This window comes from Erinaceus europaeus, chromosome 2 (assembly GCF_950295315.1).
Source record: "Erinaceus europaeus chromosome 2, mEriEur2.1, whole genome shotgun sequence".
Classification (NCBI taxonomy): domain Eukaryota; kingdom Metazoa; phylum Chordata; class Mammalia; order Eulipotyphla; family Erinaceidae; genus Erinaceus; species Erinaceus europaeus.
In genome coordinates this window covers 138,846,624-138,856,938 of record NC_080163.1, presented here as the reverse complement: position 1 = coordinate 138,856,938, position 10,315 = coordinate 138,846,624, and the positions used below count along the sequence as shown (strand labels likewise).

The window sequence follows — 10,315 nt, the reverse complement described above, 5'->3', positions numbered from 1 at the left end:
ATGGTTACATCTCCCTTAACTACCTAGAGGAATACCCCAGAACTTTTTTTTTGCCTCCAGGGTTATTGCTGGGGCTCGGTGCCAGCACCACACTGCTCCTCCAGAACATTTCTTCCTTTTTTGTGGCCCTTGTTGTTTATTGTTGTTAGTGCCGTCGTTGTTGGATACAACAGAGAAATTGAGAGAAGATGAGAAGACAGAGAGAGGGAGAGGAAAATTAGTTTAGTCCTGCTAGTTTTGCGGGCCCGCTTGTCCCCACCCCAAGGAACCCCGACAGAGTTCCAGAGTGACAGAGTTTGAGGGTTCTTGGCGCTGCCATGTGAGAAGGATGCAGGAGAGTTCTGTTTGGTGATTAGTTTGGTTTAGTTTATGAATCGTTGATCCTAAATAAAGAAATACAGCTTCCCGGCCCAGCCGTATGTCTCTGGTTGTCTCTGTTACCCGCCCGTGAAGCTAGCCCGGCCTGCTGAAGCCAGCCCGTCGAAAACAACACCCCTGTCTCCCCCTGTTCTCTCAATTTCTCTCTTTCCTATCCAACAGCAACAGCAGCAATAACAATAACAACAAGGGCAACAAAAATGGGGGGGAATGTTCTCCAGGAGCAGTGGATTTGTAGTGCAGGCACTGAGCCCCAGCAATAACCTTGGAGGAAAAAAGAAAAAAAAAAACAGCTTTTCCTCTAAGATTAGGAATAGGAAAGGGATATCAACTTTTCATCACCTACTATTAAATATAATACTAGAAGTCTTAGACAAAGAAATTAGACACAAAAAATAAATAAAAGGAATTCCAATTAGAAAAATAGCAGTAAAACTGCCACATCTATAGGTAATACAGTAACATAAAAATCCAAAAGTATTAGGAAAAAAAACTACTAGAGATAATAAATCACTACAGTAAAGCAGCAGGCTACAAAATCAATATATATAAATATGTTGTGTTTATATATGCAAACAATTAACTAGAAGAAATTAAGACTACAATTACATGGAATAGAATTAGATGAAGGTAGGGTCAAGATGAAAGAGTAACAAAAGACCTGTGTATCATTCCTCCTGGCACCAATAGCAAGACCACAGTGACACATGGACAAGCCCACACAGACTTAGCACAAGAGACAGGAAGATCAATATCCAGGCAGTTGGGTACAGAAAAAAAAATTCTCAAGAAGTTAAAAGCCCACCACACAAAACAACAAAAAACAAACCTTAGAGCTAGAAGACAGAGGACTCTGGTCTTAAGACTGAAGTAGTGCTACAGTGAGCTGGCTTACCTGGTAGGGCTCCTGAAATACCCTGTGGACAACCCAGGTTTGAGATGCCAGTGCACCAAATGGTAATGCAATACTGAGGAAGCTTCAGAGTTCTGGTGTCTCTCTCTTTTTAGATGGAGACAGAGACAAAGATTCGAAAAAAGTGAAAGAGACCATAGCACCAAAGCTTCCTTCAGTGCCTTAAGGGCCGCACTTAAATCTGGGTTGTACAGGTGGCAAAGAAGCACACCATCCAAGTGAGTTATTTTCCTGTCCCATATTTTGCTGCCCCATCCCTCTCTCTCCCTCTCTCTAGAGAGAGGGAGGGTCTAGAGGGCCTCTCTTATTATATATAAGAGACTTTCATATGCAATAAGAGCTCCAGATACTTACGGCAATGGATTAAACCAGAAAATGTCACATTACTAGCTGAGCTATCTCCCTAGCCCTGTCTATCCGAAAAGAAAAAAATGGCCCAAAGTGATGAAGCAAGTCCTACAACGACAAAAAAGAAAAAAAAAAAAAGAAAGGAGGTCCAAGGCTGTTGCTTTCCCAGACCATCAACTGAAGTTTACTGGATGGTGCATAACCAGATGGAATTTCAGTTTCCATAGCAACAAACCCTGGGTCTATAATCCCACAAAAGCCTCAAGAAAGGAAAAGCCAAAAGGGTAGCCTACCATCTACAGGGCAGCTGGCGGGAATTCTGGGGGACTTCAGACTAGAATTAGTTTCTGTAATAACAGACCCTGGGGATGGATTTCCAGCTCACAACTCAAAAATCCCATTCTTGGCCAGCCCCGGAGTATCTGCAGGGCTATCACTCTGTCACTTAGACTGAGGTCCTGCCCACAGCAACCTAGTGACTACTGAACACTCACATTTCAAAGCTTCAGGCCACCAGCCCAGGTTCTCACAGAGCATCAAATATGAGAACACAGCAAGTTTCCCATGCTGTTAGATCAAGACAGCAATGAAGAAAACCCCAAATATGTAAACCTCCTAAAAAGAACATCAAAATCCTGGTACTAAACTGCTCACCCAAATGAGGAGCTTAGTGGAAGAAAACTTCAACAAAGTCAGGGAAAGTACAAGAGAATCCACAATAAAAAATCAGAGAGAATGAACACAGTAGCTGAGCATAGAGTAAATCATCAAGAAAACCCAACAACAAGAAAAAATTACTAAAACAAATTAGGATAAAATAAAATTTCCTAAGGACATCATCAAGAGAATAGCATTTGCATCATATGGACGGTCTGAAAAAGAGAGAAAGGGACTTAATTCCTATTTGGAGAAATATTAGCTGGGAATTTCCCTAAAGTGAACAAGAAGTTGAGACCCTTTTCTAAGAGCTGTTTAAAAGAAAAAAAGGAAAAGCTCACCATGGTACATGATACTTAAAATAGCAAAGATAAAATAAAAAGAATTCGGGGGGGGGGGTGCCGGGCTATAGTGCAGCAGGTTAAGCGCACATGGCACAAAACTCAAGGACCTGCATAAGGATCACAGTTTGAGCCCCTGGATCCCCACCTGCAGGAGAGTCGCTTCACAAGTAGTGAAGCAGGTCTGCAGGTGTCTATCTTTCTCTCCCTGTCTTCCCCTCCTCTCTCTGTCCTATCCAATAATAACAGCAATGACAACAATAATAATAACCACAACAATGATAAAAACAACAAAGGCAACAAAAAAGGGAAAAATAAATAAAATATTAAAAAAAAATTTTGGTCCATACTCCCAGAGGGATAAAGAAGCTTCCAATGGAGGGGATATGGAACTCTGGAACTCTGGTGGTGGGAATTGTATGGAATTTTACCCCTCTTACCCCACAATATTGTTAACTACTATTCAATCACTAATAAGGAGGGGGGCTTATAGAAAATGAAAATACAGAATAGTTTCCCTCATAGGGGGTAAACAGAACAAAGAAAACAAGCAAACTCCAATGAAGAAAACCTTTGGACTTGGAGAACTGAGGTTTACCCAAGGAGAATGAAGATGAGTAAGACTGAGTTGCAAGGAGAAGGGGCTCTAATGGATGTCAGTGGAGGGTGAGGTATATAGACATCTTTTCTCCTCCTCCTCCTCCTCCTTCCTCCTTCTTATTGGAGCACTCCTCAACTGTGGCTTATGGTGGTGCTGGTGATTAAACTTGGAACCTTTGATGCCTCAGGCATGAAATAGAGACTTTATTTTTCCAAGATAGAGACAGAGAAGGCAGAGAAAGAGTGAAAGTGACCACAATCTTGAAGCCTTTTCTAATATGGTAGGGACTGGGGTTGAACCTTGGTCACACAACTAAGTGAGTTACTTTACTGGTCCTGAAACTTCTTTTAAGAGATGTGAAACTATACTTCTAAAGTATTTATAGTCTTTTAAACGAAGGTTACCTCAAAGACAAATGTTGAACAGGAAAAAAGAAACATATTTTTATCAAATAGTAATAATAATAATAATAAATACCTAGGAATAAATGTAACAAAGGAGGTGAAAAACCTATACAATTCTAACTATAAGACAGCAGCCCAGGAAATGGTGCAGTCAATGAAGCATTGGACTCAAGGTCCCAAGTTTAAGCCATCCAGTATACCAGAGTAAAGCTCTGGTTCTCTCCTGCCCTCTTTATAAATGAATAAGTACTAACAACAACACACAATAATCAACAACTATAAAGCAGTATTAAAAGAAATAGAAGACATGGGGAGTCAGGCAGTAGTGCAGTAGGTAAAGTGCACATGGTGCGAAGTGCAAGGACCCTCGAGCCCCCAGCTCTCCACCTGCAGGGGAGTCACAGGTGGTGAAGCAGGTCTGCAGTTGTCTATCTTTCTCTCCCCGTCTTCCCCTTCTCTCCATTTCTCTCTGTCCTATCTAACAACTATGACATCAATAACAACTACAATAACTAAAACAACGGCAACAAAAAAGAAAATAAATATAAAAAATTTTTTTAAATACAAAAAAAAAAAGAAATAGAAGACATGAAGAAAAGGTGTTTTATGTCACTGAAAATTAACAGTTAAAATGACGTAAAGCTACATCCAGATTCAATGAATACCTTTCAAAATTCCAAAGACATTTAAAAGGAAATAGAACAACAAATGCTTAAATTTGTATGGGATCACAAAAGACCCCAAATAGCCTAATTCTGAGAAAAAAAAATGTAGGTTTCTCACTCTCTGACTTCAAGTTTAAATTCAAACAGGATGATAGGGGCCGAGTGGTGGCACACCTGGTTAAGCATACACATTATAGTGCACAAGGACCCAGGTTCAAGCCCCCAGTCCTCACCTGCTAGGGAAAAGCTTCATGAGTGGTGAAGCAGGGCTGCAGATGTCTTTCACTCTCTCTTCCCCTTCCCTCTCAATTTCTGGCTGTCTCTATCCAGTAAATAAAGAAAAAAAAATTTTAATGTTAAAAAAAAACAGTAGGATATTAACATGAAAGCAGATACATATAGATCAAGAGGGACACATTGGGAGTCGGGCTGTAGCGCAGCGGGTTAAGCGCAGGTGGCACAAAGCACAAGGACCAGCATAAGGATCCCGGTTCGTACCCCGGCTCCCCACCTGCAGGGGAGTCGCTTCACAGGCGGTGAAGCAGGTCTGCAGGTGTCTATCTTTCTCTCCTCCTCTCTGTCTTCCCCTCCTCTCTCCATTTCTCTCTGTCCTATCCAACAATGACAACAACAATAATAACTACAACAATAAAACAACAAGGGCAACAAAAGGGAATAAATAAATAAAAATTTTTAAAAAGAGGGACACATTGAGAGCCCAGAACTAATCCCACACACAAATCGGCAGTTAACTTATGACAGAAGAGTCAGAGTGCAGGGGAGATATAGTTATGCAAAAAGACTTTCGTGCCTGAGGTTCTGAGGTCCCAGGTTCAATTTCTGCACCACCATAAGCCATAGCTGAGTAGTAGTAGTGCTCTGAGGGCGGGGGAAATGCAAGCAAGTATACCTCATAATTCACTATATATATATATATATATATATATATATATATGATCCAGCTTTCTAGTCTCATTCCCAACTCTGACACCATCTCTTCATGCCATACCTTTAGTCCACCTGCATGTTAGCTGTCAAGCTCAAGCAAGAATTAATAAAGACACAGGCCTCTTGGAATATACCTAAAATAGACTTTCTAACTTTTCCCAAAATAGAGACCCCAAAATCTCATCTGCTATATTCTTACCTTTAAGTTCCTCATTACTAAATAATCTTTCTGCTTTATATATTAATGCTTTCAACCACGAAGCTGCAGATGTTACCATGATGCCAATGTGACTTCCCTGGGCAGACAACCTCACCAAAGAGTCCTAGAAACCCACTTCTTCAGAGCCCTACCCCACTAGGGAAAGACAGAAACAGACTGGGAATATGGATCAACTTGCCAATGCCCATGTCCAGCAAAGAAGCAATTACAGAAGCCAAATCTTCCACCTTCTGCACCCCATAATGATTCTGGGTCCATGCTCCCAAAGGGATAAAGAACAGGAAAGATTCCAAAGAAGGGGGTGAGATAGAGAACTCTGATGGTGTGAATTATGTGGAACTGTACCCCTTTTATTCAATGGACTTGTTCATTATTAAATAATTTTTCAAAAGTCAGGGTTATACAATGGACAAAGTGTCTTCAATAAACTGGACAGTCACAAGCAAAAGAACAAAACTAGATCACTGACATACAAAAAATAATTCAAACTGGATTAAGATTTGAATGTAAAACCTAAAAACATGAATATATAGAGGGAAAGACATGCTCCATAATATTGGCCTTAGAGAAATCTTTGAGGATATGACTCCAACAAGGCAAATCAAAACAAAAATATACAGAGACTGCATCATATTAAAAAGTTTCTGCAGCTCAAAAAGTCATCCACAAAATGAGAAAAGATCACTAGATGAGAGAAGTTATGTCCCTGTGATATATCAGAGTTAATATTTAGGATAAAACCTCACACATGGGCAAATCTGAACAGACACTTCTCTGACAATATGCCAGCAACTCTCAGACACATTTTTTAAAAAGCTTGATTCATACCACTTGATTTCAACCAAGTAAATGTAACCAATGCCACCTTGACATGTTTCACTTCAGACTGTGTCCAGAGACAGCCAGGCCTGTGATATCAACCCATTAATGTTCGCTCCATTAGTCTGGTGAGACCTTTCCTAGCTCCTAAGACTCTCAGTCTCATTTCGAGTGGCACACTTCCTAACAAAGTTACAGAACCTAGATATACATCAGGGCTCATAAGATAGGGCATATATGCACATGTATCCATTAAGTTAGGGGGAAATATATACCTTAAAGTAAAAATGCACAATAGTCTACAGTGACTCAGTAAGTGCAGCAAACAAGTAGGAAGACCTAAAAAAAAGACACCATAAGGCACTTAATCAAGTAGTTTCTACTCAGAACTAGATACCCTCCTCACTACTCCCTATTTCACCACTTCCCTCTATCACTCCAACTGTGTCAAATAAAGTAAGAACTACAAAAGCTGGATAAGGGCAAGAGTCTGGCATACTTTAATGATGGCCCTTTTGGTCACCCCATCATCCGGGCCCTAGTCAGGGAATCCTTGGATTCCCATATAGATATGATAGGCCTAGATTTCTTTCTTTTTCTTTTTTTTTTTTTTTTTTTTGCCTCTAGGGTAATTGCTGGGGCTTGGTGCCTGCACCATGAATTCACTGCTCCTGGAGGCCATTTTTTCCCCCTTTTGTTGCCCTTGTTGTTGTAGCCTTGTTGTGGTTATTATTGTTGATGTCGTTCGTTGTTGGATAGGACAGAGATATGAAGAGAGGAGGGGAAGACAAAAAGGGGGCGAGAAAGATAGACACCTGCAGACCTGCTTCACCGCCTGTGAAGCGACTCCCCTGCAGGTGGGAAGCCGGGGGCTTGAACCGGGATCCTTACGCTGGTCCTTGCGCTTTGTGCCACATACGCTTAACCTGCTGCACTACCGCCCGACCCCCAGGGCTAGATTTCTAATAGATCCTTCTTTCCACCATCACTGGTCATCCCATCAGGAACAACATAATGAACCCTCTTGTGGGCCTCTACAGGACCTTGACCTTAATGTAGAACAACAGTGGTAGAAATTGCCCCCCTCTCCAGAGGGAGGCTGGGTCAACATACACTGCCACTAGAGGAAGACTGGTCCTGAAATGAGTGCAGCCTAGAATGTTCCCAGCTATGACTCTGGAAAGCAAACTCAAACTGAAAGGGATGCAGGGGTTACACAAGCTCCTGTGCTAAATACAAATTGACATGGGCCCTACATCAGATCGATGGGGTTTGCAGTTAATGGTATTTCTTCTTTTTTAAACTTTTTTTTATTATCTTTATTTACTGGATAGAGACAGACAGAAATCAAGAGGGAAGGGGTAGTGAATAAGAGTGACAGAGATACCTGCAGCACTGCTTCACCACTTGCAAAGCTTCCTCCTGCAGGTGGAGACTGAGGGCTCAAACCTGGGTTCATGTGCATTGTAACATGTGCTCAACCAGGTGTGCCACCACCTGACCCCATAGTTAATGGTATTTCTATACTTTCCCCATATTTAAGAGCTACTCTCTGCCCTTATCCAGCTTTCTAGTCCTATCCTCAACTCTGACGCCATCTCCCCAGACAATACCTTTAGTCCATCTGCATGTTAGCTGTTGGGCTCAGTCAAACATTAGTTAAGTCATGGGCCCCCTTGCAATATACCTAAACCAGACTTCCTAGCTCCTTCCAACATGAAGATCCCAAATTTCAGCTGCTTTAATTTTACCTTTAGGTTCCTGATTATTATTATTATTATTATTATTTTTGTAATTTTATTTATTTATCTTCCCTTTTGTTGCCCTTGTTGTCTTTTTGTTGTTGTTGTTGTTGTAGTTGATGTCGTCGTTGTTGGATAGGACAGAGAGAAATGTAGAGAGGAGGGGAAGACAGAGAGGAGGAGAGAAAGACAGACACCTGCAGATCTGCTTCACCGCCTGTGAGGCGACTCCCCTGCAGGTGGGGAGCCGGGGGCTCGAACCGGGATCGTCATGCCGGTCCTTGCGCTTAGCGCCACCTGCGCTTAACCCGCTGCGCTACAGCCCGGCTCCCCCTGATTATTTATTTATTTATTTATTCCCTTTTGTTGTTGTAGTTATTGTTGATGTTGTTCGTTGTTGGATAGGACAGAGTGAAATGGAGAGAGGAAGGGAAGACAGAGAGGGGGAGAGAAAAACAGACACCTGCAGACCTGCTTCACGGCCTGTGAAGCGACTCCCCTGCAGGTGGGGAGCCTGGGGCTCAAACCGGGATCCTTATGCGGGATCCTTACGCTTTGCGCCACGTGCGCTTAACCCGCTGTGCTACCGCCGACTCCCAGGTTCCTGATTATTAAACACAATTTTCTGCTTTATATCTTCATGCTTTTCAGGCACCAAGTTGCAGATGCTTCCTTGACTCCAACCTGACTTCCCTGGGCAGACAACCTCACCACTGTGTCCTGGAACCCCACCTCTCTAGAACCCTATCCTACTAGAGAAAGATGGAAACAGGCTAGGATGTGGATCAGCCTGTCAATGCCCATGTCCAGCGGAGAAGCAATCGCAGAAGCCAGACCTTCCACCCATAAAGATCTTTGGTCCATACTCCCAGAATAATAATAGGGAAACTTCCAATGGAGGGGAGGACATAAATAACTTTTGAACTCTAGTGGTGGGAATTGTATGGAATTGTATCCCTCTTACACCACAATCTTGTCAATTATAAAATCACTAGTAAAAAAAAAAATGCTTACTGTCACTTATTAGGGAAATGTAAATTAAAAACATGGTGAGTTATCATACATTGAAAACTCTCAACTTGTACCCCCTAAAGCATAGGCAATACCAGTGATAACTCAAATAATAGATATAATAATAAAAATACAAAAGAAAACCTAAGGCTGGGAGATAACTCTAGTAGTATATTCACTTAAAGGCTTTATGGACCTGGGTGGTAGCACACCTGGTAGAGAGTAAGTATATGTTATAATACCCAAGGACCTTGGTTCCCCCTGCAGGGGGGAAGTTTCACAGTGGAAATTTTTTTATTTATTCGTTTATTGAAAGAGAAAAACAGAGGATCACTCTGGCATATGTGGTGCCAGGGTTAGAACTCGATTACCTCATGCTTGGGGCGGCTCAGGAGCGCTGCCGCACATAGGGCCGGAGTAGGATCAGCTCCCCTCCATATCCAGTGATGCAGCCCGCCCACCCCAGCTACCCTCAGCCGCAATCCCTGCTGCCTCCGCTGATGCTACTGGGGCAGCTGCTCCTGGAATGAAGAGCGGCGAGCTTGGCGGGCCTTCTGGGAGAGTAAGCTGCAGCCCCTGCCCAGCTGCGAGGCAAGCGCCCCACCGAGCCCTGAGAAGGTGCAGAAATGGGCGCAATCCTTCCACAAACTGATGCACAGCCCAGCTGGCTGCAGCGCCTTCTGCAAATTCGTGCGTACGGAGTACAGCGAGGAGAACATGCTCTTCTGGCTGGCCTGCCAAGAGCTCAAGGCCGAGGCCAACCAGCACGTGGTGGAGGAAAAGGCGTGACTCATCTACGGAGGACTACGTGTCCATCCTGTCCCCCAAGGTGGTGAGCCTGGACTCGGGAGAGCATCAACAAGAAAATGCAGGAGCCGTCGGTGCACACCTTTGACGACGCGCAGCTGCAGATCTACATGCTCATGCACCAGGACTAATACCCCCCACTTCCTCAGTTCCCCCACCTACCGCACCCTGCTACTGGAGGGGGGGGTGCAGTCCTCCAATGAGGCCTAGGCTGACCGCTACAGAGCCCAAGATCCCAGGAGGAGGAGCACGGGTACAGGCTGCCTAAGGCACCGCCCCGCCCTGGGGACACAGTGCCAGAGGTCCTGCCAAGTCCCTGGAGACCTAGAGCAAGCAGGCCCAGTGCTCCCGGGGGGCTTCCTGGGCATGAGGACAGACCTTCCCCGGAGGTGAGACAGACCCACAAGCCTCACTCTGGATCAACCTCCCCCTAGTGGCTGGGGGCTTTGAGAAATGCCTTT

At 43.6% G+C, this 10,315-nt stretch overlaps 1 pseudogene; it reads left to right on the top strand.

Moving 5' to 3' along the window:
* The first annotated feature begins 9,548 nt into the window (after positions 1 to 9,548).
* LOC103127249 (regulator of G-protein signaling 19-like) lies at positions 9,549 to 10,064 on the top strand (annotated as a pseudogene).
* The last annotated feature ends 251 nt before the right edge of the window (positions 10,065 to 10,315 follow it).